Source organism: Cherax quadricarinatus, chromosome 42 (genome assembly GCF_038502225.1).
Source record: "Cherax quadricarinatus isolate ZL_2023a chromosome 42, ASM3850222v1, whole genome shotgun sequence".
Taxonomy (NCBI): domain Eukaryota; kingdom Metazoa; phylum Arthropoda; class Malacostraca; order Decapoda; family Parastacidae; genus Cherax; species Cherax quadricarinatus.
In genome coordinates this window covers 25,128,355-25,156,198 of record NC_091333.1, presented here as the reverse complement: position 1 = coordinate 25,156,198, position 27,844 = coordinate 25,128,355, and positions in this window count along the sequence as shown.

Below are 27,844 nucleotides of genomic sequence, written 5' to 3'. Positions count from 1 at the left end.
TTATCTAAATATTTCATCTTGATTTTAGTAAGATAACAACACCATAACAAACTTCCTACATCTAACACACCACATACAAACATACCAAAACTTAACACACATTCCACGAGACTAGACATTCTCTGTGCCTTCTAGCACGTGCCTAACTAGTATTACATACAAATAAATATACAATGAATATTAATTTAGGTTACTACTCCTTATTCACACATGATTACATAATAGGTAATTACTTCAAAAAACATGCAGGAACACGTTACCAAAATTTCAAAACCTCAATGTTTCAAGGAACATAGTGAAAGGAAAACTCTCTCAAGTTAAAATTCACTTGAAGAACAGTACAAGCGGGACATAATTCGCTACCAAAGAAAAATTCATGTTACATATTTTATATATTATATATTTATAAATGTTATATATTTAAACTTTCATTTATACCTTCCCCAACAAGGGAACTAAACAAAATAGATCTTTCACACCATCACATCCAGTTCCACACGTGTACCTCCAGTCGCACCCATCCACCCATCACTGCACACTCGAGGAGGTCAGCCCGTGGAATACCCCTGAATCCCCCCCTTTTTACCAACATACCCACCCCGGCAGTTAAAAACCTGTTATAACGCCCTTAAATTCCCTATTGTTAGTCCTCTATAACCTTCGGAAAAATCTCACCCCACCTTTTCCATATATGTCTCTATTGCGACACAAAGTTCGATAAAACGTCGCCGCCAAAATCCTTCTCAGCACTTCCCCACCAAAATCCTTCTCAGCACTTCCCCACCCTCCTTTCCCCTCATACCCCACAAAACATATATGTAGTCAACGATTATATATGCTAAACCCCTTGCCACACCCTCATCCACCCCACTCATATCAAGACTCAACGCTCTCAATACTGACACACCATGACCCCCCACCCTAGCCACAACCTTACTCATCCATACCCTGATACACTCCAAACCTTCACAAAAATAGACAACATGATAGGCAGTCTCTTCCCCACTGCATCTGACACACCCCCCACCCTCGGTAACCCTCCTATCTCGGAGCATCGCTCCCTTTGGCAATATACCATGTAGGAAACGATACATAACCTCTCGGGCCCTAGGTCGTATCCTTAATTTACTAAATCTTTGCCATATTACATCCCATGCATACATGGGGTAGATCCCTTCAACCGGCACCACTACATGTCCCTCTAACAATTTACACAAAGTTCCCGCCTTTACTTTTCCCAGTTCCCTGGCTAACACTAAGGCACGTAACACCTTTTCACATTCCTTCATTTCCTTTCCCATACCATTTCCGTAGGTGATCATGTACCTTATCTAGCTGACCCTCCCTCCATCCACCTGCACGCATCACTTCCCTCTTAATGAACACACATTTCACGCCCTTTCTCAAGTCCAACAAACCTAACCCTCCCCTACATACCGGCAATGTCACTACCTCCCTAAGCAACCAGTTGTACCCTGAACCCCACAAGAATTTGAACACCATTCTAAGAATACTCGTGATCTCCCTTCCTGTTAACGGCAACACTGCCGATGCAAACCAGACTTTACTATATAGTAATACATTGATGACAATTGCTCATTACCTAAGGGTTAAATGGTGAGGTCGCAGCATTCCCAAACGTAGTTGCACCTGTTCTGCCATCCTATTGGAATTATTGGCCCTTGCAGCACTCAGGTCAGCCTCATATATAACACCACAGATTTTCAGACTCCCAGTCTGATGCTGCACGACATCACTTCCCCATTCTAATCTCCCTGCTCACTCTCCCAGCCCCATTATCATTGACTTCTCCAGATTTACCTTCATCCCAGTAGCTCTCCCAAACATGTGTACAACTTCCCCTAAAACTCCTAACCGTGTCTCCTCACACACCAGAATAGTTGTATCGTCAACACAGCCCACCAATCCAGGCCAAGGCTTCTGCACATCATCTCCCTCCCCCATTCCTTAGGCGATCCACCACCATCCTATAAAAAGGATCCTGAATGCATGCAAACAAATGTTTTGATACTGGACAACCCTGCCGAAGACCCCACTCCATGCTGACTCACTCCCCCACATACCCATTAATTTGCACCCTTACCTTCACCCCTGAGTACAACGTATCCACCCACCCCACTATTTCTTCGCCAAACCCGTCTGAGGAGAATATCCTGCAAAGCCCCTCTTTCTACCCTGTCATAAGCCCCTTGGCAAGCCAATGCCAACAACGCCCCTCTCCCCCCTTCCATGTCCTCCATGAACCCCTTTATGATCCCGTGGCCCTCAACCATTGGCCTACCCGGCAACCCAAACTGAGACTCAAGCACCACCCTCCCCACAACACATTTAAGCCGATTCCCAAGAATTTTCGTGAACAGCATATAATCAGCACAAAGCAACGAAATGGCTCTGTAATCCTGAAGGGTACTCTGCTTTTTACCCTTGGGGACCAACACCACAACCGCCGTTGCCTGCAATTCTACCATCTTACCTACGTCTTTCATGGCATTCATTAACCTTTCTAGGAAACCCCTTAGCAGACCCCAGTGTTGTACATAAAATTCGCTTGGTAAACCATCTATCCCAGGTGCCTTTCTCTTCCTCATGTCCATAAGGGGTCTCCATATTTCCTCCTCCTCAATGACCCCACCCAGTGCCTCCCGATCACTCCTCCCCAGTTTGCACAGCACATACTCACATACCTGCCCAAGAACCTCGCCATCCACGACACTACTTTTCCCGTACTTCTCAAACCATCTATCTGCATATGCACTCATCCCCATTGTTTCCTGTAATACCTGACCCACTCGAAAACCTCCCACCGAAGAAATGACTTGCAATCACGATGGCTTTTCGCCCCAGAGTACTTCGCCCAGCCCCACTTGTACCCGTACCACTGCAAAACACTCTCCTTGCAAATTCTTTATCCTGTCCTTCAACATTTGTATTTCCTCCACATGGTACACCCCCGCCACCACCCCCCTCCCCATGTAACAATCCTGTAATCTAGATTCTAAATAATTTGACAAACCATACCACAATTGATTAATGTATTTGCCCTCCCTCACATAAAATTGACGTATTCTTACCTTAGCCACACTATCCCACCATCCTACCACATCCTCCTCAGTCCTTCCCTCTGCACAGAGCTGTTACCAAAATACTGCATAACCTTCCACTCCCTCCCTATCCCCCAAAACCATCGTATTCAGTTTCCAATAGCTTCCCTGCCTACGAGCCAAAGCTTCCCACCCCACCTCCACTATTACCGCCCTATGATCGGAAGACACCATCTCAATAGTTTTAAAAGACTCTACCAAAACCCTCTGAGATAAATATATCCTGTCCAAACAAGCCGCGTATCCCCGCCTTACAAAAGTATGTTCCACCTCCCAGAGACCTCCCCCAAAAGCATCACATAACTAAAGATCTCTAAACAGGCCTACAAAGACTGAGGAAAAATATCCCGCTCCTCTGGGTTCCACGTCTGCCCTCTTAGCTACACAATTCCAATCCCCCCCACAATCTCCACAGACGGTAATGTGCGTAGGAAGTACACAAGTTCCTCCCGCACATAATCTGTCTTTACTTTCACGTCACTTTCTGCTGGGGCATACCCACACACAAACGCCACTCTCTCTCCCATCCACCATCCTTCCACACATAATACTCTTCCCCCTTCCCCCTCTTTCCTGTGCAATACAAACGGGCTCGCCTCCCTGATCAACACACCCACCCCTCCGTTTCAACACTCAGACTGCAACACATGAGCCTGGTACCCAGGCACCACTATTTCACGACCAAGTTTAAAATTGTGTTCCTGCACAAAAGCCACGTCAACCTTGTATCTATTCAAAAACATCCAGAAGCACTCACGTTTTACACCATCACACAGACCATTAATATTTATTGTTACACACCTGAGGCCGGTTTAAGGTTTCCCTCCCCGCCTCATTTCAAGACTCATCCCTTTCTGACCATTCCCCTGGGCATTACCTTTGCCACGTACTCCACCCTCCTTCCCAACCATCCCCCCCCTTCTGTTGTTGCCGTCTCTTAGAGTCACTCTGAGTACCATAACCCCATTCCTTTTTCCCTGGCCTTTGCGCCGGCGTCAGAACATTGTCGGAATCTGATGCCGCCACCCTTTTCCTCGTTGCTCCCTCAGTCTCCATATCTGTGTCCTGGGACTCCTCACAATGGACTTCCGCCTCTACCACTCTTAATTCGCCTCCATGTCCTTCCATGGTACTCGCACTGTCCATCACAGGTGCCACCTGGTCCTCCCTCCTCCCACACACACCTCCTTCCGCCCCGATCCCAGGTTCCTGCTCACTGCCACTCTCCACCTCCGTAGACTGTAGCATAGCCTGTATCACTGTCGCCAACTTCTCCTCGATAGCTTTCACTTCTGCGCCCACTTGCACCTCCTCATTCGACAACTGTACTGTCAATGGGCTGGGTGATTCATGAATCACCACGTCCCCTTCCGATTCCACAGGAGGAGCCACCACCTCTTCACTCCTCATGCGACCATGCCCTCCTCCTTGCCTCCATTTTTCCTCAGGCATCGTTTTCTCATGTGCCATATTCCGCTTGCCACAGTCTGCCGCCATATGGTCATACTCGCCACACAGTCGGCACGTACGCCTCTGCCCAGCATACGCCACCATTACCTGGGTTTTAAACTTCTCGAGATATACATATGAGGGTATTGGATGTCTCACCATCATCTTGAGATTGAAAGTACCCTCAGGAAATCCTGTGTAAGCTCCTTTTGCCCATTTTCCAGGTTGGGCTAGATGTACAGTCCCATATCTTTCGATAACATTCTGATATCTGCTTCATCAGCCTCAAAAGGCACGTTGCTAAGCTTGACCCACGAATAATGTCTTGATACATCCGTCAAACTGACCCTCACTGCCGGTGTTACGTTAATGCTGACATATTGGTAACGATCCATAAACGCCTCGTACACTTGAGCTGTTAGCACTTTCATGAATATTCCATAAACACCATTTAGTGCCACTCCATACAAATCTTCGTCTCTGATGCTGTATGTCTCTCATATAATTTTGGCCAATAACACCTCGACTGACGTGGCCCCACTAATGAGCTCAATGCCCAAAGTATTCACTCTCCGGCACACACCTAGCACCATATTGTTTTCTGAGTAGCTTGTCTGGGTAAACAGTAGAGGGGTGCAAAGCACAACCACACTCTACCTCATCCAGGCAGCGAATAATGTTGACAGAGGTGGTGAGAGTGGTTTTGGTGGTCTTGAGCATGGTATTGCGACCTCAGAGAAGTAACTATATTGTATATATTGTCTATTCATATAATTTTATATTGCTGATGTTTTCATTATGACTTAAAATGACAATTTCACGCTTTATTTTATTATTTGACTTATTATATTAGGTTATGTATGTAGGAAGGATATAACAGTTACACCTCTCATTTTGCTCACTGTTGGAAAGTTTTGATTTGCTGCTAGCACTTGCAAACCACCTGCCCGCTTGTTATGTTGTTTGTGTCAGGCACTACCTGGTACAAGTCACCTGACGTTGGATCTGCAGGCTTGATTCTCCGTCTTTCTCTGGCTGCTGCTTGTGAAGGCAACATCCAATCTCTCTGTTCTGTCAGCTCGTTTTTGGTAGAGTATGACTCGGCTGTTGAGCCGGGACATACATCTTATAACTCTGTGCAACTCTGTTTACAGAGCATAATTTAGACTTATTGATATTTAACGTTTTCACAGGTTGTGTCGTGGAGGCACTATATCTCTTGTCCTGAGTTCAACTCTAGACCTTTATTTGTGCACTATCAGAGTCGGGAAATTGGAATTGTTGAACTCGCTTTCAATAATATTGGAGTTTTATATATTTTGTGAAGGATCTGTTAAAAGTCCACGGTTAGGGTCGTTACAGGTCTCCTTGATTCTTTGCTTTGTGGTATTCACTGCCTTTTCTAGCTGTTGCGACATTTGTGTATCATTCGGGTGTTTTTACTTTGGAAACGTATCGCCAGCTAGCGATTTCTTCAGTACAGAGAAGAAGAGTGGAAAATGAGGAATTTGAGATAATCAATCCCTCAGCCTAAAGATGAGTTTAGTCTATCAATCTTGATAACAGTACAGCATAATGTGCGGAGAAGGGTCTTATATACTGCAGACAGGTGAGGTAAAGCAGTTATAGGAAGCACCACCAGTGGACAAAATCAACTTGTTGAAGTAAGTTGAGTTACAAAAGCGTAAAAGAGTTTAATTTCTTGTACGAATATTCCAAGATGTTACTGTGTTTAACTGATATTGCATAAATGAAAATCGATAAGTTGATGAATGAGACACCTGTGCAACATTTCTGTATCTTTATTGTGAACTGATGAAGCCACTGGCTGGCGAAACGTGTTCTGTATAAGTCACTTCTCTGTGCATATGCTATATTTTTATCAAGACTGATAGACTGAACACGCCTCCGGACTGACTACGTAAAGCTCCTTCTCATCTTTCACCCTTCTCTATATCAGACTGATGAAGCCACTGGCTGGCGAAACGTGTTCTGTATAAGTCACTTCTCTGTGCATATGCTATATTTTTATCAAGACTGATAGACTGAACACGCCTCCGGACTGACTACGTAAAGCTCCTTCTCATCTTTCACCCTTCTCTATATCAGACTGATGAAGCTACTGGCTGGCGAAACGTTTCTTCCACAATCAAGATAACCAAATGTTGCACAAGTGTCTAAGCCATCAAAGTGGTACCTAAGTGGTGCTTCCACATAGGGTATTTTTTTCACATTACGGATGTATAGTTCTAAAATCAATAACGAGAAGATATCCACTTGTCTTACACCCTTGTTTATATTATAACAAACACACTTTTCTCCAGTAACGTTCGTTAGGAAACAGGACAAGTGTTTCCTAAAGCGGGTCTTAGTCAGATGATGACCCGCTGTTGGAGCTTTTAGTCATCTGCCCGAGGCCTTCTGCTGGCTTGCCGGTCAACGCCTCTAAAAATTATAGTTATAACCATTTATCTCGTCTCCCTGTGGAGGAATTATGGCTAGGACGAGTAGCTATAGCAAGGATAGTCTCAGTACCCAAGGTTGTCTAAGGTTCCTCTGACAACTGAGGTGACCGCAGACTATCTTGCATGCACAAGGTTGCAGGGATTGAATTCCATACTGAAATGACAGGATAACTAGTGGCTGACCGATTGGTTATATATCTAAAGAACTCGCAAGTCTACAGACTTGTACGTTCTTACTCCGTAGCAGTATGACAGATTTCGGATCCAAGCTGGTAGCCTCAGAATGGTATGATCATGTCATAAGTTTAGATATGCCTTGATAAGGATCACGCACGATATGTAAGTCTCGCATAGATGCAAATCCCAGTAAAAGATCACCATGGGAAATTAATCTGGTCTACAATGAGAAAGGCACAGAAGGCTCTACCTTGGATGGAGAAGGTGAGGAAAGTCTGACCTCAGACAGGCATACAAGAGCCACCCACTCCACTAAGGGTGGTTACATGAGATGGTTCTACTAGGACACGATGTAATTGCTTATCCTTCAAAAGGCTGGATCTGATTATATTAACTTGCGTACCAGAGTCCATGAACACACAAATGGGTGCATTGAGCACAGAAGCTTCTACTAGTGGACCAACTGTTGCATCGGAGAACGTATTTTCAATAGCATCCCCAAAAATGTCTTCATCAAAAACATGTGAAGCAATGTCATCAACGAGGAATTCTTTCTGTAGACTGCATAAGGTGTCAAAGGAATTTTGAATGGTGATGGAATACTCACTATCACTTATTATCACCACTGGATGTTTGAACTTGAGCGCTCGGTTTTCTCCAAACCTGAGACGGATTCCGGTTGATCTGAGAATAACGTCCTCTACGACCTCTTCTATATCTACAGATCCCCTCAGGGGAGGTTCCTTGACGCTGGTGAGGGTCTATTGATCTGTGGAATTTGAATCTGTTCTCCGGTTCCCTGATTTGAGCCTGAATACCTTCCATCCCCCCCTTCCACGTGCGCTATATAATCCTACGGGTTTAGCGCTACCCCATGATTATAATATATCTACAGTTGGGACCACCATGGAAGGATCTATAATGTCTGCTCGCTTGAAGAGTGATGCACTCAGATGTATCATGTCCATGAATACTATGAAAAGTACAGTATGGTAGGTCGGTTTGAGGGCTACCTTGGAGGGCTACTTTGGGCACGACGTTTTACAATTTGTTCAATTTACAGCAATGTAACCTCTGTTTCCGCAATTATAACAAGGTCTCGTGCTATGACTTACGAAATCGTGATGACACGATTGAAAACAAACCATACCACGGGCGGGGATAGAACCCGCGATCAGAGAGTCTCAAAACTCCAGACCGTCGCGTTAGCCACTGGACCAGCTAGCCACAATAAGATTCATCTAACTAGGTATATTTCTACACCATAGGAAGGTTAGCACAGGCACCTCTGTGACCACAAATGCAAGTTTTTACAGACGAATCTCCAGCTAGCATGGCCGTCTGTAAAAGCTTGCATTTGTGGTCACAGTGGTGCCTGTGCTAACCTTCCTATCTGGAGTTTATCTGGAGAGAGTTTCGGGGGTCAACGCCCCCGCGGCCCGGTCTGTGACCAGGCCTCCTTAGATCAGTGTCCCAGGATGCGACCCACACCAGTCGACTAACACCCAGGTACCCATTTTACTGATGGGGAACATAGACAACAGGTGGAAAGAAACACGTCCAATGTTTCTACTCTGGCTGGGAATCGAACCCAGGCCCTCACCGTGTGAAGCGAGAGCGTTAACCACCAGGCCACCAGAGCCTATGGTGTATAAATATACCTAGTTGGACGAATCTTATTGTGGCTAGCTGGTCCAGTGGCTAACACGACGGTCTGGAGTTTTGAGACTCTCTGATCGCGGGTTCTATCCCCGCCCGTGGTATGGTTTGTTTTCTCATGCTATGGTTACTGACTGTACATCTAGCACTAGGAGCAGAGCGATTACTCGTTACACCAGCTCTGGACGACTGACGTGACTGGGTGTTTACAGGGCCTTGTGTCGTTACGCAAACAACGTTGTGTGCAGGAATTGCAAGACTGCTTATTGAATGTTAAGACACTTGTGCAACATCTGGTTATCTTTATTGTAGACGTTTCGCCATCCAGTGGCTTTATCAATTCAGATTCTTGGACATAATTAGAAAACATAAAAAATATATACAAAAGATGAGGTAATCAGTCCCTCAGCCTTGGAAGTGGTGTTTGCAACACCGTGGTTGTAGAGATTCTGAAGCACAGGTAAGGAGACTGGCGCTTATATAGGCCCTAGTCTGCTACACGTCCCTCTTCACTGACGCCTATATAAGCGCCAGTCTCCTTACCTGTGCTTCAGAATCTCTACAACCACGGTGTTGCAAACACCACTTCCAAGGCTGAGGGACTGATTACCTCATCTTTTGTATATAGTTTTTCTGTTTTCTAATTATGTCCAAGAATCTGAATTGATAAAGCCACTGGATGGCGAAACGTCTACAATAAAGATAACCAGATGTTGCACAAGTGTCTTAACTTTAATCTTGTCGGTATTGTATACCTGTCTCGCACAAGACTGCTTATTGTAGGGTTGATATAAACAAAAGTTCCCGGTGCGGAAATGATACATGCATTCACCTGGGCTGCTAGAAGATCCATATATAAAGTCGGAGGAGTACAAGGAAAAAGGTATCTGTCAGTGGCGCCAAAGGTTATTAGTTTCCTAAAATGTAGAGTGGCGTGTTTACTGCCTTCAGTTAAGAACGATGACGTTTTCACTGATTTATCAAATGGAAATAACAGCGTAGAAAGAAGAGCAGCAAAATTACCTAATACTTCGTCATTCACTAAGATTGACTTAAGAATAAGTTGCTGTGACTGGGAAAAAGTAAGAACGGAGCATGGTTCCATATTCTGACCAAGTAATAAAATTATTAAAATCATAGTTGGTAATTATCTGACTGACTTGTCCAGGCGAGGCTGATCTGGCAAGACTCTTTCACAAGTCTGATTATAGCTGCTTCTGATACATCGCCATATGCGCCATTGTTTGCTGTATTGAGAATGACGGTGAACCAAGCGTCGAGATTGTCTGGGTTACCATTAAAGGTGGACACAACATCTAGAGGTTCATGAGAATAAGTGTATAGTCAGTGGGATGGTTTTTGTCTGTCAGTCGGCAAAGAACACTAAGATTCTGAGTTGATTCATTATTATCTTGACTGACGTTACTCACTAGCGCATCGTCAGCATTAACTACAGGTAGGTGACATAATAATGTATGTCAGAAATAATATATGTCAGAAGAGATTTTACTAAAAAAATATATAAAATATATAAAACACACTTAATGGAAAGAAGCTCACTGAAATTTGTTTAATTAAAATAATTAAATGGGTATAAATACTAAAGGAAAAAATTATTATTGGAACTTGAGTTAGTTTTAGTAAGAAATATCTTAGTAATGAATGAAATTGTTGATCATTGCAAAAATTGTGAAAAAAAATATATCAGTAATTCAGTAAATAACATAAAACGCAAATATGATTAAAAAATAAATTTTCTAAAATTAAACACAAATCATAAAATATTTAAATATTGAATAATAAGTCACAGGAAAAATAGAGAAAAATAAAATAAGAGGAATAAAAGGGACACTAATAATGATTAAACTGGAATTTTAATATTTTTTACAAGTATAATATCAGTTTGCAGGAAACTGCTAGCAAAACGCAAGGAAAATATTAAATACCGGATAATGGAGGACAGAAGAGCAAAGGAAAAATTGGGATAATCACCGCAGAATAAAAATAAAATACACACTGAAAAATATATAGAATTAAGTCAATGTATCATTAAAAATTGCACACAAACAATTTAAGAAAACAGTAAGGAAATATATGTAAGAATAAGTTAACTCTTAATCACAGAGTAAACAATTTACTCAAAATAGAGCAATGGTAATAACTAAACTCAAAATAGAGCAATGATAATAACTAAACTCAAAATAGAGCAATGGTAATAACTAAACTCAAAATAGAGCAATGATAATAACTAAACTCAAAATAGAGCAATGATAATAACTAAACTCAAAATAGAGCAATGGTAATAACTAAACTCAAAATAGAGCAATGGTAATAACTAAACTCAAAATAGAGCAATGATAATAACTAAACTCAAAATAGAGCAATGATAATAACTAAACTCAAAATAGAGCAATGGTAATAACTAAACTCAAAATAGAGCAATGATAATAACTAAACTCAAAATAGAGCAATGATAATAACTAAACTCAAAATAGAGCAATGGTAATAACTAAACTCAAAATAGAGCAATGGTAATAACTAAACTCAAAATAGAGCAATGGTAATAACTAAACTCAAAATAGAGCAATGGTAATAACTAAACTCAAAATAGAGCAATGGTAATAACTAAACTCAAAATAGAGCAATGGTAATAACTAAACTCAAAATAGAGCAATGATAATAACTAAACTCAAAATAGAGCAATGATAATAACTAAACTCAAAATAGAGCAATGGTAATAACTAAACTCAAAATAGAGCAATGATAATAACTAAACTCAAAATAGAGCAATGATAATAACTAAACTCAAAATAGAGCAATGGTAATAACTAAACTCAAAATAGAGCAATGGTAATAACTAAACTCAAAATAGAGCAATGGTAATAACTAAACTCAAAATAGAGCAATGGTAATAACTAAACTCAAAATAGAGCAATGGTAATAACTAAACTCAAAATAGAGCAATGGTAATAACTAAACTCAAAATAGAGCAATGGTAATAACTAAACTCAAAATAGAGCAATGGTAATAACTAAACTCAAAATAGAGCAATGGTAATAACTAAACTCAAAATAGAGCAATGGTAATAACTAAACTCAAAATAGAGCAATGGTAATAACTAAACTCAAAATAGAGCAATGGTAATAACTAAACTCAAAATAGAGCAATGGTAATAACTAAACTTAAAATTCTTGCAAGAGTGAATTTGTTTTATAATGAGAATAAAATAACAGAGACACAACAAAAGATAATTGAGAGTATTACAAGACACATAACAAGAGTCACTCACTACATTGATAAATAAACTTAAAAAGTAAAAGGACACAAGTGTAACTAATGTGACATTTTACTGTGGCAACGTTTCGCTCTCCAGGAGCTTTGTCAGGCCGTTAAAAACAGTACATAAACACAGAGGGTATATATACGCTTATATACACTCACTGTGTCCATGTACTGTTTGTAACGGCTTGACAAAGCTCCTGGAGAGCGAAACGTTGCCACAATACAAAGTCACATTAGTTGCACTTGTGTCCTTTTACTTTACATATTGTCAGTAATTCTACCAACACTAATACATAATCTTGTTGAAAATTGTATAAAATACTGACAAGTTGAAGATTAAGACACAAGTGCAACAGTTGGGTACTGTGTTGACGAGAAGTTTAACCCACACAGTCGACTTCTTCAGTCAAGTACAGAGGCAGCAGTAGTAATGAAATAAAGATTATGTAATTAGCTCATAAACCTTGGTGAAAAAGTATTTGAGGGTATCAGTCCCTTGAGAAGAGTTCAGCTTCATTGTCTGGAATGATGTGAAGCTGAAGCATGAGAATTGAGTCTTAAACACTGTCGAAGGTGAGGTGGAACATCTGGAAGACGTCGTAGGGGACGGGATTCACTAGAGGAAGTAGAAGGCAGGTTCCTGTGGAATCCTACCCTTCTCACTCATAACTAGTAAATACGCAATTAAGAATGGAAAATGTCCTCTGTACCAAGATTATATTATCTTATTTCATTACAACTGTTCCCTCTGTGTTTGAAGCCTACTGTGTAGGCGAAACTTTTCATCAATAAAGATACCAAACTGTTGCATATGTCTTATTAATCATAAATAATCTTGCATATAAGAGAATCTTGCTTGTATAAAAAATCCTTCACACAAGCTATTGTTTTGCATTGTCTGTAAAAAATTAGAAATATGTGAGCACTGCAACATATAAAATGCTTGACACAGAAAAATAGTAGAACATATAGGATAGTAATGGGAATTTAGCACACTTGAGGAACCAGGGAAATGCAATGAGAAGAAGGAATTTATGTAAGCACACATGAAAATAATTAACACAATAAAATAAGGTAAGACACACAGGAAGAAATTAACAAAACTTTGCACACAACAGAAAAAATAATAATAATAAATAATAATAATAATAATAATAATAATAATAATAATTGTAATATCAGTGGTAATAATAATAATAATAATAATAATAATAATAATAATAATAATAATAATAATAATAATAATAATAATTGTAATATCAGTGATAATAATAATAATAATAATAATTGTAATATCAGTGATAATAATAATAATAATAATAATAATAATAATAATAATAATAATAATAATAATCAGTGATAATAATAATAATAATGATAATAATAATAACAATAATAATAATAATAATTGTACTTAACTATAAAAGTTACTTTGGTTTGCAGAGGAGAAAAAAAATTATAAGGTACAGAATAACACAGGGAAATTATAAGACAACGCTGAGAACATTGTCAGTATAGAGTCACATGAGACACACAAGGGGAGAATTAATACCCAATAGATTTACACAAGCAGTAATAGCCTCTGACACAGTTCACTAGCCTTCAACTAAAAATTTCACTAGAGGCTATTAAAATTTTCTTAACACACGCAAATGTCTTTATAAATGACGTAGGAATGTTGACTGAATGTAGGCACAGAAACATAGGAAGATCTAGCGGTGACACTGGACATCTGGTGAAGGCATTGACAGCCTCAGAGTCGCTGAATCTAGACGATTTTTGCTGTTTCTAATAGACCTACAGTTCTAGGAATTTTATTGATGGTGTTCAGATCGGTTCTCTTGACCTGGTCTGTTGGAGATATGATTAAGAGAGGCAAAAGTATGATACGTGGGTAGTGTCTGCCTGGGTGTGGGAAGGTAGGGTGGGTTGTGAGTGTGGGAGGCAGGAAAGGTATCCACGAGGTTGACTGGCTGGCAGGCCAGTCAACCTTCTCACAAAGCTGATTGACTTAATAACCCAGAATAAGCCACAAGAATGGTAATTTTGACTTTAACCAGCAGTTTACTAGTAGTGCATAGCAGAACAATACACTGATAGCCTGGAGTTGGTTAGAATTCTAAGAATTTTGGCTTGGCTTACTTCTCTCTCAGCTGGCTTTGTTTTGCTGGCCTAATCGCTTGACACTTGGTACACTAAGACTGTTGGTATGCTTGCGAACGCTAACTCAGGCGTACTGAGGCAGGGCAGACTGAGGCAGGGCAGACTGAGGCAGGGCAAACTGAGGCAGGGCAGACTGAGGCAGGGCAGATGACTTAGGACTCTCTTGTAAAGATTATTTTTACCTGGGTTGGCAAAATTTGCATGGAACGCGGATCCATGCCTGAGAAGTTCATACACAAGCCACAGACACATTCATACACACCAGGAAGCACTGCAGAGATGTGTTGCTGCTGTAGACTGCTGGCTTGCTGAGCTTAGACCTACACGCTGGTCACGCAATGTCCACCGGTCTTGGTAAAAAATATCTCTCTACATCGACTGTAATTTCCAAAATTACGCGCCCAAAACTGCCACCATTTATTGTGTTGTTCGTCAGGTGGGTGATAGCAAGGAGGAAAACACGATGGTGTTGTCCCGTAGCTCGATCGTTAGCGCACTCAACTTGCACACTGAGGTCCGGAGTTCGAATCACCGGTATGGCTGGATAACATTAGGACGTGTTTCCATACGACACCTGCTGTCCCTATTCACCCATCAGTATAAAATGGGTACCTGGGTGTTAGTCGACTGGTGTGGGTCGCACCCTGGGACAAAATTGACCTAATTTGCCCGAAATACTCTGCATAACAAGCGGCTTTCTATATAGTAGTATGTCACTGATGTCAGCTAGGACTGTATACCTTGTACATGTAGAAATAAAGATACTATAATTTTTATTAATACTTGGGAAACCCAGCCTTGTCGCATCCGCTCGTCTCTAGACCTTGTAGGAAGTGAGACAGTTGCGTGTTTGCTAACTAGCTGGCCGGGGGAGCCTATGACATCAGCATAGTCAGGGAGCATGACAGGGGTCATGACTATAATCTACTATCAGTTATATAATACTACACAAGTATTACACATAAGAACATACAAAAGAAGGAACACACCATACCACGGGCGGGGTTAGAACCCGCGATCAGAGTCTCAAAACTCCAGACCGTCGCTTTAGCAGCAGGCATTCTGGTCCATGCGAGGCAGGTCCAGGTCACCTACCGGCTTATGCCACTGACCCAACCTAGTCAAGTCCAGGGCACATCCACTTCAGGAAGGAGCACAAGCTAGTCAGGTCCAACTCACACCCACTCATGTATTTATCTAACCTATATTTAAAATTACACAACGTCTTAGCTTCTGTGACGGTACTCGGGAGTTTGTTCCACTCATCCACAACTCTATTGCCAAACCAGTGCTTTCCTATATCCTTCCTGAATCTGAATTTTTCCAACTTGAAACCACCTGGTCGGGTACTTTAGGACAGACAGCTGGTTTGGTAATCTAGGACTGAAAGCTGGTCTAATCATCTATGACTCACAGTTGGTCTAGTCATCTACGACTGACAGTTGGTCTAGTCATCTAGAACTGACAGCTGGTCTAGTTATCTAGAACTTACAGTTGGTCTAGTATTCTACTACTATTAGAGCCGGTCTAGTAATCTAGGACTGTTAGAGCTGGTCTAGTAATCTAGGACTGTTAGAGCTGGTCTAGTAATCTAGGACTGTTAGAACTGGTCTAGTAATCTAGGACTGTTAGAACTGGTCTAGTAATCTAGGACTGTTAGAACTGGTCTAGTAATCTAGGACTGTTAGAGCTGGTCTAGTAATCTAGGACTGTTAGAACTGGTCTAGTAATCTAGGACTGTTAGAACTGGTCTAGTAATCTAGGACTGTTAGAACTGGTCTAGCAAGTCTTTACCTTCCATGGTCTTCCTGTCTGTGTCTCACTGCCCCTCCCATACATTCTGTTCTTCTTTTCATTACTCACATCTCTTTCTCTTTACTCTCTTTCGTTGCTCGAAATTTAATTTTGTTTTACTGCATTCGATGCAACAATATATTTTATATATGTTACAACTCCCTCCCCTGGGCTGTCAGTTTTCCCAGCTACGTAATAAACACACAGAGTAAAATTTTGCGCTGTGGTCCCGCAGCACTTCACATCCCTGCCTCACCTACACTATTCCTATTATGAATCCTTTTCCTCTGGCCCTCCAAAACTACATAGATTTTAGCTTTGCTTTGGCGTAGCCCAGCCAGACGTGTAGATCCCATGATGCAATTATCTGTGTGTGTGTGTGTGTGTGTGTGTGTGTGTGTGTGTGTGTGTGTATTCACCTATTTGTACTAGTAGTGGCTGCAGGAGTCGATTCACAGCTCCTGGTCCCGCCTCTTCGCTTGTCGCAACTAAGGCCACACTCTCCCAGTTACCAGTTACTATAATTGTTTTCTATTAAGGGCTACTTTTCATATCAAGATCCCTTAGTATATTACATAATCCTCAGTAACCTTGTAAAACTCTTTATTAAACGATGCCTTGCATACAAAGACTACTATAAGTATCTCTCTAATTTGTAAACTGCTGGTCAAAATTTCAACATTTTTGTGATTTGTATTAGTTTCCATATCTTGCACTGATGCTTATACCAATAGTGCCAATCCTCCTCCTCCTCCTTTCTTTGATATTCTATTCCTTCTGTACAGTGAGTAGGTTAGATAAATACAGCCTCATTTAGCATATTTTTCAAGTCTAGTTTCTGATAGACTATAACCAGTTTCTTCTCTTTTATAATGTCCTAGTTTTTATAATTTTGAGATAAAACCATATATGTTTAGAAATTAAATCCTCATAAATGTGAGAGAGGGAGAACATTTGTAAATATGTGCCTGTTGAACTCTCTTGACTTCCTGTATGTTTCTTTAGTGCTGCTTTTATTTGTTTACTGGATTTACAGTGAAAAACTTCTTTCTCAAACCTCTTTGTCTCTTCTGGGTGCCCACTTTCCATCTGGGTGCCCACTTTCTATCTGGGTGCCCACTTTCTATCTGAGTACCCACTTTCTATCTGGGTGCCACTTTCTATCTGAGTGAACACTTTCTATCTGAGTGCCCACTTTGTATCTGGGTGCCCACTTTCTACCTGAGTGCCCACTTTCTATGTGGGTGCCCACTTTCTATGTGGGTGCCACTTTCTATCTCGGTGCCCACTTTCTATCTGGGTGCCCACTTTCTAACTGAGTGCCCACTTTCTATGTGGGTGCCACTTTCTATCTGGGTGCCCACTTTCTATCTGGGTGCCCACTTTCTATCTGAGTGCCCACTTTCTATGTGGGTGCCACTTTCTATCTGGGTGCCCACTTTCGATCTGGGTGCCCACTTTGTATCTCGTGCCTACTTTTTATTTGGGTGTTCACTTTCTATCTGAGTGCCCCCTTTCAATATGGATGCCCACTTTCTATCTGGGTGCCACTTTCTATCTGGGTGCCCACTTTCTATCTGGGTGCCCACTTTCTATCTGGGTGCCACTTTCTATCTAGGTGCTCACTTTCTATCTGGGTGTCCACTTTCTATCTGGGTGCCCACTTTCTATTTGGGCGCCTACTTCCTATCTGAGTGCCCACTTTCTATCTGGGTGCCCACTTTCTGTCTGGGTGCCACTTTCTATCTGGGTGCCCACTTTCTAACTGGGTGCTCACTTTCTATCTTGGTGCCCACTTTCTATCTGGGTGCCACTTTCTATCTGGGTGCCCACTTTCAAACTGGGTGCTCACTTTCTATCTGAGTGCCCACTTTCAGTCTGGGTACCGCTTTCTATCTGGATGCCCACTTTTTATCTGGGTGCCCACTTTCTATCTGGGTACCTACTTTCTATTTGAGTGCCCGCTTTCTATCTGAGTGCCCAGTTTCTATCTGGGTGCCCACTTTCTATCTGGGTGCCCATTTTCTATCTGGGTGCCCACTTTCTATCTGGGTGCCCACTTTCTATCTGAGTGCCCACTTTCTATCTGGGTGCCCACTTTCTATTTCGGTGCCCACTTTCTATCTGAGTGCCCACTTTCTATCTGGGTGCCCACTTTCTGTCTGGGTACCACTTTCTATCTGCGTACCCACTTTCTATCTGGGTGTCCACTTTCTATCTGGGTGCCCACTTTCTATCTAGGTGCCACTTTCTATCTAGGTGCTCACTTTCTATTTAGGTGCTCACTTTCTACCTGGGTGCCACTTTCTATCTAGGTGCTCACTTTCTATTTAGGTGCTCACTTTCTATCTGGGTGTTCACTTTCTATCTAGGTGCTCACTTTCTATCTAGGTGCTCGCTTTCTATCTGGGTGTTCACTTTCTATCTAGGTGCTCACTTTCTAACTGGGTGCCCACTTTCTACCTGGGTGCCTACTTTCTATTTGAGTGCCCACTTTCTATCTAGGTGCCACTTTCTATCTAGGTGCTCACTTTCTATTTAGGTGCTCACTTTCTACCTGGGTGCCACTTTCTATCTAGGTGCTCACTTTCTATTTGGGTGCCCGCTTTCTATCTAGGTGCCCACTTTCTCTCAGGGTGCCACTTTCTCTCTAGGTGCTCACTTTCTATTTAGGTGCTCACTTTCTATCTGGGTGCTCACTTTCTATCTTGGTGCTCACTTTCTATCTAGGTGCTCACTTTCTATTTAGGTGCTCACTTTCTATCTGGGTGCCCACTTTCTGTCTGGGTGCCCACTTTCTATCTTGGTGCTCACTTTCTATCTGGGTGCTCACTTTCTATCTTGGTGCCCACTTTCTATCTGGGTGCTCACTTTCTATCTTGGTGCCCACATTCTATCTGGGTGCTCACTTTCTATCTTCGTGCTCACTTTCTATCTGGGTGCTCACTTTCTATCTTGGTGCCCACTTTCTATCTGGGTGCCCACTTTCTATCTAGGCGCTCACTTTCTATCTGGGTGCCACTTTCTATCTGGGTGCCCACTTTCTATCTGGATGGTCACTTTCTATCTGGGTGCCCACTTTCTATCTGGGTGCTCACTTTCTATCTTGGTGCCCACTTTCTATCTTGGTGCCCACTTTCTATCTGGGTGCTCACTTTCTATGTGGGTGCTCACTTTCTATCTGGGTGCTCACTTTCTATCTTGGTGCCCACTTTCTATCTGGGTGCCCACTTTCTATATAGGCGCTCACTTTCTATCTGGGTGCCACTTTCTATCTGGGTGCCCACTTTATATCTGACTGCCCACTTTCTATCTGGGTGCCCACTTTCTGTCTGGGTGCCACTTTCTATCTGGGTGCCCACTTTCTATCTGGGTGCCACTTTCTATCTAGGTGCTCACTTTCTATTTGGGTGCCCACTTTCTATCTAGGTGCCCACTTTCTCTCAGGGTGCCACTTTCTCTCTAGGTGCTCACTTTCTATTTAGGTGCTCACTTTCTATCTGGGTGCTCACTTTCTATCTTGGTGCTCACTTTCTATCTAGGTGCTCACTTTCTATTTAGGTGCTCACTTTCTATCTGGGTGCCCACTTTCTGTCTGGGTGCCCACTTTCTATCTTGGTGCTCACTTTCTATCTGGGTGCTCACTTTCTATCTTGGTGCCCACTTTCTATCTGGGTGCTCACTTTCTCTCTTGGTGCCCACATTCTATCTGGGTGCTCACTTTCTATCTTCGTGCTCACTTTCTATCTGGGTGCTCACTTTCTATCTTGGTGCCCACTTTCTATCTGGGTGCCCACTTTCTATCTAGGCGCTCACTTTCTATCTGGGTGCCACTTTCTATCTGGGTGCCCACTTTCTATCTGGATGCTCACTTTCTATCTGGGTGCCCACTTTCTATCTGGGTGCTCACTTTCTATCTTGGTGCCCACTTTCTATCTTGGTGCCCACTTTCTATCTGGGTGCTCACTTTCTATGTGGATGCTCACTTTCTATCTGGGTGCTCACTTTCTATCTTGGTGCCCACTTTCTATCTTGGTGCTCACTTTCTTTCTGGGTGCTCACTTTCTATCTTGGTGCCCACTTTCTATCTGGGTGCTCACTTTCTATCTTGGTGCTCACTTTCTATCTGGGTGCTCACTTTCTATCTTGGTGCCCACTTTCTATCTGGGTGCTCACTTTCTATCTTGGTGCCCACATTCTATCTGGGTGCTCACTTTCTATCTTCGTGCTCACTTTCTATCTGGGTGCTCACTTTCTATCTTGGTGCCCACTTTCTATATGGGTGCCCACTTTCTATCTAGGCGCTCACTTTCTATGTGGGTGCCACTTTCTATCTGGGTTCCCACTTTCTATCTGGATGCTCACTTTCTATCTGGGTGCCCACTTTCTATCTGGGTGCTCACTTTCTATCTTGGTGCCCACTTTCTATCTTGGTGCCCACTTTCTATCTGGGTGCTCACTTTCTATGTGGGTGCTCACTTTCTATCTGGGTGCTCACTTTCTATCTTGGTGCCCACTTTCTATCTGGGTGCCCACTTTCTATCTAGGCGCTCACTTTCTATCTGGGTGCCACTTTCTATCTGGGTGCCCACTTTCTATCTGGATGCTCACTTTCTATCTGGGTGACCACTTTCTCTCTGGGTGCTCACTTTCTATCTTGGTGCCCACTTTCTATCTGGGTGCCCACTTTCTATCTTGGTGCCCACTTTCTATCTGGGTGACCACTTTCTATCTGGGTGCTCACTTTCTATCTGGGTGACCACTTTCTATCTGGGTGCCCACTTTCTATCTGGGTGACCACTTTCTATCTGGGTGCTCACTTTCTATCTGGGTGACCACTTTCTATCTTGGTGCCCACTTTCTATCTTGGTGCCCACTTTCTATCTGGGTGACCACTTTCTATCTGGGTGCCCACTTTCTATCTTGGTGCCCACTTTCTATCTGGGTGCCCACTTTCTATCTTGGTGCCCACTTTCTATCTGGGTGACCACTTTCTATCTTGGTGCCCACTTTCTATCTGGATGCTCACTATCTTGGTGACCACTTTCTATCTGGGTGTTCACTATCTGTGCACTTTTCCCCTCTTCCTCTTGTTCTACTCTGGTTACATCTATCCTGTGCTCGGCTGAGAATTCATAAACAATTTTATATTTTCTTCCTCACTTCTATCTTATTTCAAGATTTTTGTAATGATTATAAAATCAGTTATTTTAATCATATTCTCCAGTGAACGGCCATGTCTAATTTCTGTATTCTTATTATTTTCCAAATTCTTTATGTCCCTAACTTCCTCTCATATTTGTATATTGTGTATTCTTCAGTCGAGTACAGAAAGTAGGTAGGAGCAGTAGGGATGTAAAGACGACGTAATCAGTCCATCACCCTTGAAGACGTAGATTTGAGGTTGTCAGTCCCTCAGCCTGGAGAAGAGTTGCTGCTCCATAGTCTGGAACTGTCGCCTATATGTCTTACTTATCAGCCTATTTGTATTGTATACCGTTATGATATTGATGAAAACTGAGACACATGTGCAACATCTGGGTCTCTTTATTGCAGACGTGCCGCCTTCCAGTGACTTTATCAATACAAATTCTAGGAAATACAATCTGTATTGATAAAGCCACAGGATAGCGAATCGTCTACAATAAAGATTCCCAGATACTGCTGTGTTAGTTCTCGTCTTGTCAGTATTGTATACCATTCTTGTACATTTTCATATTCATATTTGTGTAAACACTTGCTTGTAGTCGCCAGTGTTTATCTCTGACAAGCTCCACTGCGCCTAAATCCCTCAGTATGTTCTTGGAAACTTAAGATTCTTGCGCATCTCATCTGTCTGTTTTTCTTGACTCTTTCACTTCTTCATTTTTTTTATTTTTTTTTCTTCCCAGCCATAATCAATAACTTTTTTTTCTACAGTTTACCGCGATAACTTGGAATTATTAGCACAGTCTTCTTTAATTTCTAGATTAATATTTATTCTAGCAGAAATTACCTTCGTCAGTGATACCAGTTGTTAGTCACTCTTGTCTGTAGCGAGTCTGGCAACATTGTCTATAGTTTTACCTTTATACTTTTCAAAGTTTATTCACTCTTCTGCAGCTTTATAAACATTTTTAAAGTTTATTCACTCTTCTGCAGCTTTATAAACATTTTTAAAGTTTATTCACTCTTCTGCAGCTTTATAAACATTTTTAAAGTTTATTTACTCTTCTGCAGATTTATAAACATTTTTAAAGTTTATTTACTCTTCTGCAGCTTTATAAACATTTTTAAAGTTTATTTACTCTTCTGCAGCTTTATAAACATTTTTAAAGTTTATTCACTCCTCTGCAGCTTTATAAACATTTTTAAAGTTTATTCACTCTTCTGCAGCTTTATAAACATTTTTAAAGTTTATTCACTCCTCTGCAGCTTTATAAACATTTTTAAAGCTTATTCACTCTTCTGCAGCTTTATAAACATTTTTAAAGTTTATTCACTCTTCTGCAGCTTTATAAACATTTTTAAAGTTTATTCACTCCTCTGCAGCTTTATAAACATTTTAAAAGTTTATTCACTCTTCTGCAGCTTTATAAACATTTTTAAAGTTTATTCACTCTTCTGCAGCTTTATAAATATTTTTAAAGTTTATTCACTCTTCTGCAGCTTCATAAACATTGTCAGGAACATCTTGAGTAAGCAGCTCATACTGATTAGTTACTCCAGTAACTATTATTCAATTTCTGTTTTCAACTCTTTCAGTCCTTTATTCCCTTTCGGCCCTTTATTCTCAATTTACCTTCTGTCTTTCAGTGTTTTAATTTCTCGTTTCTCATATGTGTGTACTCACCTAGACGTGGTTGCAGAGGTCGAGTCACAGCTTCTGGTCCCGCTTCTTCACTGGTCGTTGCCAGGTAACTCTCGTCCTGTCACATTAAAACCTTTTCTGTCACAATAAAAACTTTAGCAGGACATAATAAAAACCTTGGCATGTCACAAAAAATCTTGCCCATCACAATATAAAAATAACTTTGGTACATCTCAATAAAAACCTCGGCCCGGTCAGTAGAGCCGGGCCAGCCCGCCTCTCTGAAATGCTCCTATATAATATTTGACTGCCATACTTTTCTGAGAATACATATATATTTTCCCGAATGTCCCAATCTCTACGTTGAAAGAAAATTCTAAGGAAAGAGATCTCGTTGCCTGACAAAACCTCCTACAAGGCCAAGAAAACGAGTCGTTGCTGGCTGTATACAATGATAAAAGTCGTGAACTCGCAAATGTGTTTAACGTTAAGATACCAGTAAAGTCACATTATCTTTATTAAAAAGTAATTTAATAAGTATTGTTATGAGATGAACTCGAGGTCTCGTTCAGTAATTACTGGAAAAATGTTACCAAATCTAAACCTTATGAAGTGTACATAATGGTTTTTTCCGCATAACTCCTCTTATTCTACGTCTCTCAAGAGATTGAAGGTTCATGGTTCTCAGTCTGTCATATGGAAGATTCCTTATACAGTGGATTAATTTTGTCATTCTTCTCTGAAGGCTCTCATGTGAATCTGTATCCGTTCTCTAGTACGGCGACCTAAACTAAGCTGCATAATCTAAGTGAGGCCTTACTACTGTTACTTATAGTTGTTAATATAAAGTCAAGCAATCTGTTTGCCTTATTACGCGCGCTTTAGCACTGTTGTCTTGGCTTAAGATCTCTGCTTAACATGACTCCACACCGAACTGCATTTGCCACTTTTCAGACCATGACTTTAATTTGTCTAAGTTTTGCTGAAGTTCATCGTTGTCCTCAGAATCGGTTATTTGGCCTATTTATGTGTCATCGGCGAATTTACTTATCTCACTCATTATGTTCTTATGCTCTATCTGAAGACTTCTGTAATTACGATTTTCCATTGCCTCTACCAATAATCACTGACTTTGTTGATGCAAAGTTTGTATTTTATGGTGAGTTTTACATTTAAAAGTTTGGTATAGCAATGGGAAATCCTCTCCCACCAGTCCTTAGCAATTTGTACATTTTGATACAAGGATGCTTAATAGAATAGTATTTTATTTTTCAGACAGTAAGTGTCGAAAATCTTGCCTCACACAAATAAGTTTTTTCAACGGGCAGGAGCACCCTAAGGCCTCACCTCAGACAACACCCGACGATTACTTTTGGTTTCTGAAATCTTAGTTAAATGCCGAGTCATTTGAAATATCGATGAACTGCTCTTTCAAATTATTTATGCTTGACATTTCTTCCAGCAGGACTTCCTAGTCGACAGTGAACTTGTTATACATCGACTGAATGACATCACTTTTTCAGTATACTGTGGTCTATTTCGACTATTAGTTTGTCGAAGTTTTCTACATCGATGTAATGGACATCGATGAACGGAGCTGCTCTTCCAGATAACTCTTCCAGAGTTCTTTTCCATTACTTCATCTTATCGTTGAATGCTGTCACGTCTCTGTGACATCAAACAGTTTCTGGTCATGACTTCTCATTCATGCTCAACTAACTGCTGACCTCAGCAAAAATATCCACAAAATAGGCCTCTTGCAGTGTTCACTTCGAGTTTGAGAACCTTGAGGCATTAGGACGTGATTCTGTATAATAATCTCAACTTGCACTAGTCTCCCAACTAGTTTTTAAGACCTTTATTATATATTAGAAATGGATTGTAATTCAGAAGAATATCAATTCAAAATAAGTAAAATTCAACGTCAAGATTTAACCTAAAACTTCTTTGAAACGGTGATCAATATTTTAAGTGTTATGGCAGTAGAAATAAATTATTAATAATTCTTTCATACTCTGTATAACATTATCTGTGGTTCTGTCACAGAAGCTTATTTAGCTAGCTAGAACTACTAGTAAATTATTTTTTTTAACACTTCGCCCGTTTCCCACCAAGGTTTGGTGACCCATAAAAGAAACACTTTCACCATCATTCAATCCATCACTGTCTTTCCAGAGGCGCTCTTACACTTCAATTATAAAATTGCAGCATTGGCACCCCTTGTTCAGAGTGCAGACACTGTAATTCTCACCTCCAGAGCCTGGAAGAGAGACGGGTTTGTGTGGAGCATCAACAGGCACATCATTCATTGTTAATTCTTATTTCATTGTTACTTGGGGTTGGGTGAACATTAACCTCACTAACTGAAGCTGTGCAATACTATTAATGTATACTATTAATGTGAATAAATACAAAAATGCGTGCAAAGAAAATGCAACAGTTTATATGATAAAATATGGTGTTTTTAATTATGCTTATTTGACAAAGTCATGTAAAAACCGTCATAGAAGCTAAGACGTTGTGTAGTTTTAAAAATAGGTTGGATAAATACATGAGTGGGTGTGGGTGGGTGTGAGTTAGACCTAACTAGCTTGTGCTACTAGGTCGGATGCTGTGCTCTTCCCTCAAGTGACGTGTCTGACCTCACTAGGTCTGTGGAAAATTACATTTATCTGAATGTAACTCATTATGTACATAACAGTAAATGATAACAAAGATAATTATTATTTATCAGTTACATAGACAAGTAAGAATTTGGGACACCTAGGTCGCAAAAATGTCCCCCTTTGATACCTACCACTGTCATATCCACAAGATGCTCTTGACCTATTAATTACAAATGAAATATGTATCACCAGGAATTCTGGTAAATATATAAATTTTATGGACTGTATATTAAAATTAATAAACGATTATATATATACAATTTACATAACAGAAGGAAAATATCTTAATATCACTCACCAATTTGACTGGAGATTAATGTGTACCATACTCAGAAAACCTCACTGTCTATACATGAAATAACACTGGCCAGAGTTAAACATAACAGACTTATCTGAGGTTCCTGGAGCTGTCTTGTCCAGTCGCCTGATATCTCAAGTTATGCAGGAATGCACATCCAACAATTTCGCCTCCTATTTGAGAGTTGTCAGCCCAATTCTACCTCTAGAGCACGAAAATTCTTCCCAATATTCACTAATGTTAGTGTCCAATTCAAACAAAAATGGCGAGTCCCCTCTGTGCAGGCGCAGCTTCCCATTTTTTGTAACATAAATTTTATTAAATACAATATGGCCATCTATTTACATATAACTACTGTATTTCTGGAAAATATATACAGTATTTTCCAGAAGGTCAGTGAGCTTAAGCCGTTGGGAGAATTGGACCTGCCTCACATAGGCCAGTAGGCCTGTTGCAGTGCTCCTTCTTTCTTATGTTCTCATGTTCAAAATAACTTGCTGGAGTAAATTACTGACACACCACCTTATGCCATGGCTATGATTATTTTCAATACAATAATAAATAATATTTACAAAAAGAGTGCATGCAAATTGAATGAAATTTCGTCTGCTGGCTACAGTATTTTTGCGTACATCACCCGTGCATGTATTTAGTATTATATAAGAGAAAAATTCTGTTATATAATTCTGATAATGCAACAAGTATGGTTTTTATAGCAACACATATGATTTTTTTAAGTGCAATATTTTCTAGGGAAATATAGTTAATAAACTGCTTATCAAAAACAGGGTGTATGTATGTATGTCATACAACATGTATGCATGTCATACAACATGTATGCATGTCATACAGCGTGTATGTATGTCATACAACATGTATGTATGTCATACAACATGTATGTATGTCATACAACATGTATGCATGTCATACAGCGTGTATGTATGTCATACAACATGTATGTATGTCATACAACATGTATGTATGTCATACAACATGTATGTATGTCATACAACATGTATGTATGTCATACAACATGTATGTATGTCATACAACATGTATGCATGTCATACAGCGTGTATGTATGTCATACAACATGTATGCATGTCATACAACATGTATGTATGTCATACAACATGTATGTATGTCATACAACATGTATGTATGTCATACAGCATGTATGTATGTCATACAGCATGTATGTATGTCATACAGCATGTATGTATGTCATACAACATGTATGTATGTCATACAACATGTATGTATGTCATACAACATGTATGTATGTCATACAACATGTATGTATGTCATACAGCATGTATGTATGTCATACAGCATGTATGTATGTCATACAGCATGTATGTATGTCATACAACATGTATGTATGTCATACAACATGTATGTATGTCATACAACATATACCCTCAAAATGGATAGGTTACAGAATATTGACATACTTCACATTAATGGATATTTACGACCTGTGATAGAAAGTTCACGTCGTATATACTACGAGATGAAAACCAGGTTCTCTTTAAGTCATCATATCTATTGTAAAAAGTTTATTTCCGCCCGTGCTACATACTCGTTAAACTCAGAACCTTCAGTGAAGGCACAAGAGACTTATAAATTGTTGTTGAAAGCACAAAATATATCTAATTCTGCGAATACACAAGGGTTCTCTAAGCCTCATCTGAGTACAAAAGATACATCCAAGCCTCTACAGAGTACACAGACCTCTAAGCTTCTATTGAGTACACATGAGGTCCTCTTGAGATTACAAAAAATCTCCCGGCATCTGCTGAGGACACTGGAGACCTATAATCTTTTCCTGAGTAGAGATTACCTCCCAGTTTTCAAATTCTACTGTACAAAAGTCCCTTTTTGTACAATGTCCCTTATAAGAGCAGAACACTGTGTGTAGTGAATATATAACAACTCATCAATACCGTGTGGTTGTTCACTGCAATTTTTTCCTACTC